Below are 7,524 nucleotides of genomic sequence, written 5' to 3' on the forward strand. Positions count from 1 at the left end.
CTTTTTCTTTCTGCAAAAGCCCGCCGTCCCCAGAAACTCACGTACTTGGCGCGGGGTGGTGGGGGTTGGGATCAGCATCACAGTCTTTTTTCTGGCCTCGGTGAGCCACCGCTTTTCGTCGTCTCGGCACCTCGGTCTCTGCCTTTAGCCAACCGCAGGGCTTGGGTTAGTGCCAGGAGTTCATGTTTTCCAGAGCATTAGTCAGCCATCGGTCAGGGGGCTGAACCACACTTTTAGGGCATGTGCCAAGTTTTGTCTCAGAGTCAGTTTATCTGCGTCCTTGACCAGAAACCACTATGTGCAGACAAGCAGGTCATCTTACAGTCACCAGGTCTAATTTTCACAAGTATGCCACCGGTCTTTTAGGGTCCCAATTTCTGAGTAAGAACCTCTTTAGCAATACTTTTGTTCTCAGTCACATCTAGGAGTCCCAAAGTTAGGGACAACATTAGGGCAGTCTCAATAGCATCTAAGGCCATCCAAGGTTGTTCTTTTATTTTTTTATACGAAGGGCTGTTTATCTTTTTAATTCAGCAAAACCTGGAATCCACAGTCTACAAAGGCCCGCAGTGTCCAGGAACCTTTTAAACTTGCTTTGCACTGGTCAGTGGAGGAATATGAAACACAGTCTCTTTTTAGCTGCTTTTAACAGGTAGGCCACCGGTCTCTTTTAAGGACTCAGCTTCTGTGTTAGCACCCCTTCTGCTTTTTCTTTACTTTCAGCCACAAACAGGTGAAGGGTTTGGTCATGAGGGGGGCTCTTCTTCTTTTTGTTAGGACAGTCTCTCACTCAGTGCTCTTTTTCTTTAACAGATAACAGTAAACACTTTGATCTTCAGCCAAAAGCTTGCTTTTGTTGCCGGGTACTAAGTTTTCTAGCTTCCCTGACTTTTGTGGCCGGCATTTTATTTCTCTTATCTTTTTTGAAAATTTTCTGGCTCCCTATTTCTTACAGATCATCTCTAAGTGCTAGTATTATTAGCAAGTATCACTGTGCTAAGTTCTAATCTTTGTCATTTATCTCTTTTTACTCCTGTTTCTTAACTGTAATGGAGATCTCATATAATGTCTCTCTTTCTATCTATATATATCTCTTTTTGTCTCTCTTCTGTCCTTGCTTACTTTGAATGTTATCTAATTATTACATCTATATTCTGTCACTTAACTTTTTCATAGTTCGACTACCCTGGTTTATTTTTCTGTCTTACAGCACATTTCTGATTCTGACTCCGGTCTCTGTACTTGCCAGCCTCATTTTACTGGTTCCTCTTTTAAATATTTCTCATTTAGAGTATCTTTCTCATTTCAGACCTAATTTTCTTTATCTCTATTTTTACCTCTTTTCACTGTTAACCTATCTCTTCTGAGTCTGCTGAAGCTTTGCTCTCAGCTCTTTTTTTTCAGACCTCTATCCTTTTCTTAACTTCTATAACTTTTTATTACCTATTACCTAGGTCAGATTGATGGGACATTTACTAGCCCCACAGACATGAGACCCTCAACAGAGCCTGGCAGTCAGGTGCTCCTTACCTTGTATGTCTCCCTCACCGGAGCTTAGAACAAACTCACACAGCTCAGGGCCGTGCCTGAGAAGAGAAAACACATGGGGCAGAGAAGGGAGGGCAGCTCTATTTGGCTGCACCAGACCACTGATATCTCAAAATGAACACAATTTTTTCTGTTTACCAGAGACAGGATACAGGGGGCAGGAGAATGAGCCTTTCTCCCACCCAAGAGGCAGGCAAAGGCTGAAAACAAATCCTTTGATGCGGAGAGCCCAGCGCCCGAGTCTCCGCTGCGCACCGGAATGCGGCGTAAACTTCTGGGAGTGGCAAACAAACGCTGGCAGGGAGGGGGAAGGCGGCAGAGTCAGCTATTTAACCATTTAACTACCTGATAGATTCCTGGTGCTCTCTGCACTGTCTTTGGGGAGGGAGCACGCAGCCAGGCCGGCACAAGGGAGTGCGGGTAGACTCTGGGGGGGGGACCAAAAGAGGGACGCTGTAGTCGGCCCCTCCCCAGCTGTGGCAGGCTTCACGGCCACTCCGGGACTGGCAGGCGGGGGCCGGCAGGCCGCTGCACTCACTATCAGCATTTTACAACTCATTCGCAGGGCACAGACAGCCTCTGCTTCTGCCGTGCCTGCAGAAGCTAGAACCTCAGCGCCACTGCTGCTATCAAAGCCCTACCCGCGCTGCCAAAGCCGGAAATTCTTAGCCCAGCTCTGCAATCTCAGAGCTCTTTTGAGCAGTCTGGGACTCACCAGCACTGAGTTTTTTTTTTCCTTTTTTTTCCTTTTTAAAACTATTGCTGACAAATTTTGTCCTGACGTCAGTCCAAGTCTACAGTCGACAAAGGGTTAACACACACACACACACACAGTCTTGTCACGTGACACAAACACAACCAGCCAAACGCCACTTTTTGACGGGGTCGGATTTCACATTGACTCTTTTTCCTGATAGGGGTGGGATTCCACATCCACTCCCGCTCTGGCAGAGAGAACTCTCTCTCTCTTTCACTCTGCCAGGCAACAGCCAGGTCTTTTTGACTGTTCTGTACCCTGGGCACTCCTTCCAGGGTCTCCCTTGGAACATCTCTTTGGGGTGCAAACTGTGAGGCCATAGACAGTCGTCCTCTCACAGCCACTGCCAGAATAAACCCACAATCTCAGAATACACAAATGCAGCAGTTCCACACCTACACACCCAGCAGATTGTCCCATTTTCTAGAATAATAGCAAACACAACAAAAGCAGACACGACAAAAGCAGACACGAGACTGAGATAAAAAGAAAAAAACCAAAGCACGAGGTGGGACTCGAACCCACAATCTCACACCCTGAAGCACGAGGTGGGACTCGAACCCACGATCTCGCACAGAGGCACGAGGTGGGACTCGAACCCACGATCTCGCAACCAGAAGCACGAGGTGGGACTCGAACCCACGATCTCGCACCCTGAAGCACGAGGTGGGACTCGAACCCACGATCTCGCACAGAGGGGTCCACTAAGCGTCCTTAGTCCTCCCCTATCTCACCTGGGACGTCTCCCAGGGGCAGATCGGACGGTGGGCACCTGAGCACGTCTACTCTTACCCACTTCGCATTCCCTCCCGGAGTGCGATCTCTGGTGCTCCTACTGAGCACAGAGCGTCACGCAAAACCAGAACAGCGATCGCTCATACAGAATGGCCTTCCTGGCCTCTCAGAAATTAACAGAACACAGACACCAGACCAAAGCAGAACAGTAAATCTTACTTCTGAGCGGGTCCAGGACTTCTGGGTAAACGCGCTGATTCCCGGCCAACGCACCAAATGAAAGACTCAAAAACTCCCAAAGGGAGGCACTTACTCAAGCCTCGGGTCAGCCGCGCACCCAAGAAGACACTGAGACCGGTACTTAAGATGTATAGATAGTAAGATTTAATACAGCAACGACAAGAAAGCACATAAAAGCACATATACCAGAGCTCCATAAAGCAACAGCAAGCAAATACATGAACTAGAGCTCTGGGGTCGAAACCCACACACACCCAGCATGGTGTAGAGGAGATTCGACAATTAGCCCAAACTTTTCACCAGCTTTTATAGGTAGGAGGTAAGGGGGGAGCAGGGCAGGGAAAATACAGGTTTTACGTCACTAAGTGATTCAGCCAAGGGTTTTTCCAAAGTGCTTTTGCAACCGCGTCCCACACTTTGGCCATGTACTTGATTCATTAGAACTGAGGTTTTTACTCACACCCTTATCTCAAAAATGTCCCTGGCACAGTCCTTAGTTGGGAGGGGTAGGACTGGGTTCGTTCCAGGAAACCCTTATCTCAGAAATGTCCCCGGAACAGTTTTCATTTGAGAGGGGGTCTGACTCTGGTGTGAGAGTTCAGAATGTACTCTGGGGTGAGAGTTCTGGTGGTCAGTAATTTTCCTCTTTCATGACTATATCTTACTGAACCAGATCTGTATGGAAATAACTGAAATGATGAGGGTTTTTTTTCAAGAGTTAAGAATTATATTAAGATGTTAAGGATAGGAACTGGAGAGATGGCTCAGTGGGTAAGAGCACCGACTGCTCTTATGAAGGCCCTGAGTTCAAATCCCAGCAACCACATGGTAACTCACAACCACCTGCAATGAGATCTGATGCCTTCTTCTGGAGTGTCTGAAGACAGCTATAGTGTACTTACATATAATAAATAAATAAATCTTAAAAAAAAAGATGTTAAGGATAAGAAGACAGACCCAAGTCTCAAAACTACATAATTCAGGATAGGGTTTGGTGATATTTGTGGGCTAAAGGGGGTAATTTAAGGCATGGAAAAAGTTGATTGGAGGCAAAGTAACCATGTGTAATTAAACTTTATGGCATATATTCAGAAAATTACAGTGTTCGTATGATTTAAGGGTAAAGTTTTGGTCTCCTAACCTCAAAAAGTCAACCACTGGACATCTGTGCAGTAAAGAGTTTCTGAACTCACCAGGTAATGGTGGTATACACCTTAACCCCAGCACTTGGGAGGCACAAACAGGTGGATCTCTGAGTTTGAAGTCTATAGAGAGAGTTATAGGACATCCAGGGATACAACACAGAGAAATCCTGCCTTGGAAAACAAAAACAAACAAACAAATTTACTGAATTAAACAAAAGTAGTGTTTAAGTCCCTGAAAAGTAACCTGGTAGCACCCATTCTCATTGAGGGCATCTAATGAAAAGCTAGTGGGATACTCAGATCGTAGTGCTTAGTTACATGGCCTTCCAAAGTCAGCTAAAAGCAAAATACTTGAAAGCAAGTAGGGCTAGAAGGTTTATGTACTCCCTAGTCTACAAGCAATTTAAGAGATTATTGGCATTCATATAGGAAGAATTCTTAAAAGAAATTTGGCATTTAGTACATGATGACCCAAAGGAATTTCAGAATTACATTTTATGACTAATGGTGACTACACTGTCCCCCAACTCGTGCTTTGCTTTTGTGTTCATGTATTTCTTACCTACCATAAATAATCCTTTGAGGGTGAGTATTTGTTGTCCCCCATATTGCCAAAGAGAAAACTAAAGATCAAAGGAATTAAGTAGTATCTTCTGACTCACAGTTTGTAAACTGGAGTTGGAGCCATAACTTAGAGCTTTTGACTCTATGCCTTTAATGCTTGCACTCGAGAGGCAGAGGCAGGTGTATGTCTGAGTTTGAGACCAGCCTGATCTACATCGTGGGTTCCAGGACAGTCAGAGCTATATAGAAAACCTGTCTCAAAAAATCTCAAACAAACAAAGAAACAAATAAATGTAATTTTAATTCTTGGGTAAAAGAGTAAAAAATTTGTGATGTTAGCTCTTTTTTGGGTTGGTTTATGAAACTCTTTCACATTTATTTTCTGACATGAACTTCAGTCTGTTTTCTCTGTTTCTTTTCATGAGTGAGTCCTTTTCTGAATGAACAAGTGACCTGCAACTGCAATCACATATAATGACAATTCATAGTATGTAATAACTTCTGTCCCTTATGCATGTTGTGTACATAAATGATTGTGTTTATGAGATAGCTGTAAGTTCAGCTGGCTTCTGCCAGGTCTGCTCTGCCTGCCACTTAGAGCTGTGTGATTTTGGATATGAAGTATGTCTCTAGTCAGATCAGAAGGTTGCTGGTTGTTGAGGATTTTTTTCTTTTCTTTTCTTCCGCTTTTCCTTCCTTCCTTCGTTCCTTCCTTTCTCCGCCCCCCCAAGAAAGGGTTCGTCTATGTAGCCTTGGCTGTCCTGAAACATGATCGGTAGACCAGGCTGGCCTTGAACTCAGAGACCCACCTGTCTCTGCCTTTTGAGTGCTTGGATTAAAGGTGACACCATGGCTGGCTATTTCTGGGAATTTTTTAAAATATTAAAATGTAAATAACTAAGTTAATGTAAATACTAAAGTCATGTAAACGTAAGATATTTTTCAATTACTTCCCTTAGATTAAGTGCTGAAGAAAGAATGGCTTCCCATCAGAAGCAAATAATGTAATATCTAAACGATGGTAAAAGAAAAAGGACCGGGGGGGGGGGCGGCTGTGGAGCTCAGTGGAGGAGTGCTTGCCTAGTTCAATCTCCAGCGCTCTACAAGAAAATCAAATTAGTTTAGCCAAGTGTGGTAGTGTCTCATATCTATATACCCAACAACACCCAGGAGGCTGAGGCAGGAGAATCACCACAAATTTCAGGAATTTTATTATATAGTGAGTTCCAGACCATCTTAGGCTACAAGCTGAGCTCCAGATAAGCTTGGGTTAAACAATGAGTCTCAAACCAGTCTGGGCTACAGAGCAAGACTTCATCCCAAAACAAAACAAAAACAAAATCCCAAAACAACTTTTTTTTTTAAAAGGGTCCAACAAAAAAGAAGTTGGTTCTATAATAGTTTGGGGAAAGCCAGGAGTTTGAGAAAATACAGGACCTGAATAAAGGAACAATGGGGAAATAGCTTTGCTCGTTGCAGATTTGTTGGACAGAGCATTCCTGGGTAGTATGTGATCACAGCAGGTAAATTCTAGTAATCTTGGAGGTTTCATTTAGAATGATCAAAGCATGCTTATTTAACTTGCTGACACAATAATGAGCAGTAATGCTAAGATAGCAAATGGCAATGTGCTTCAAATTGATTTTTAATACTGGAATGATGGGAACATGATAGACATTTTCATGTAAGAAGAGCAGGACTTGTTAAAAGATCTGAAAAGTGAGAGAGCACACACAATGACTTAGAAGCAGTATGTCAAAGCAGGTTTTGTAGGAGCCAAGTCACATGTTTAAGGCTTTTTATATAATTCTTATATATCTTATATAATTTTATATAATATCTACATATAACAAAATTGTATAATTTTGTTTCCTCACCAACTATTATAAGGTTTTTGTAGGAGCTAAGTGAGTTAATTTGGGGTCAACTGCTTTGAACAGTGCTTGAGTTATAGTCAGCCCTATTTATGGGATTCTTGAGTTACCTGGGAGTGAATTATATCAATTGTCCAAGTGCTTCATCCTTATCCACTTCCTCCTATTTGAGCTGGGCTCCAAGGGCTGAGTCTCCTTGGTGAATACCTGGATTCTGCTAACCCACTGTGTGGGACCACAGACAGCTCTTTTGCCTTATTCCATAATTTTCCTCCTCTGCTCCTGTTCCTGGGATTCATCACCAGTAGGGCCACTCTTCTTATGACCTCACCTCTGCCCCTGAGGCCTCACCTACTAACTTTATTTCAAGGTCTTTAGTCCTGGTCAACCTTGCTCTTGACTTGTTCAGTACCCTAGTGGGGAGTCAGAATGTGAGGCTGTCCTTTCCTTTCCATTTTTTTGTTTTGTTTTGTTTTGTTTTTTGAGACAGGGTTTCTCTGTGTAGCCCTGGCTGTCCTGGAACTCACTTTGTAGACCAGGCTGGCCTCGAACTCAGAAATTCGACTGCCTCTGCCCCCTGAGTGTTGGAATTAAAGGCATGCGCCACCACACCCGGCCTTTTTTTTTTTTTTTAAAGATTTATTTATTATATGTATGTGAG

Source organism: Mus caroli, unplaced genomic scaffold, assembly GCF_978045245.1.
Source record: "Mus caroli unplaced genomic scaffold, Mus_caroli_1 scaffold_15, whole genome shotgun sequence".
NCBI lineage: Eukaryota > Metazoa > Chordata > Mammalia > Rodentia > Muridae > Mus > Mus caroli.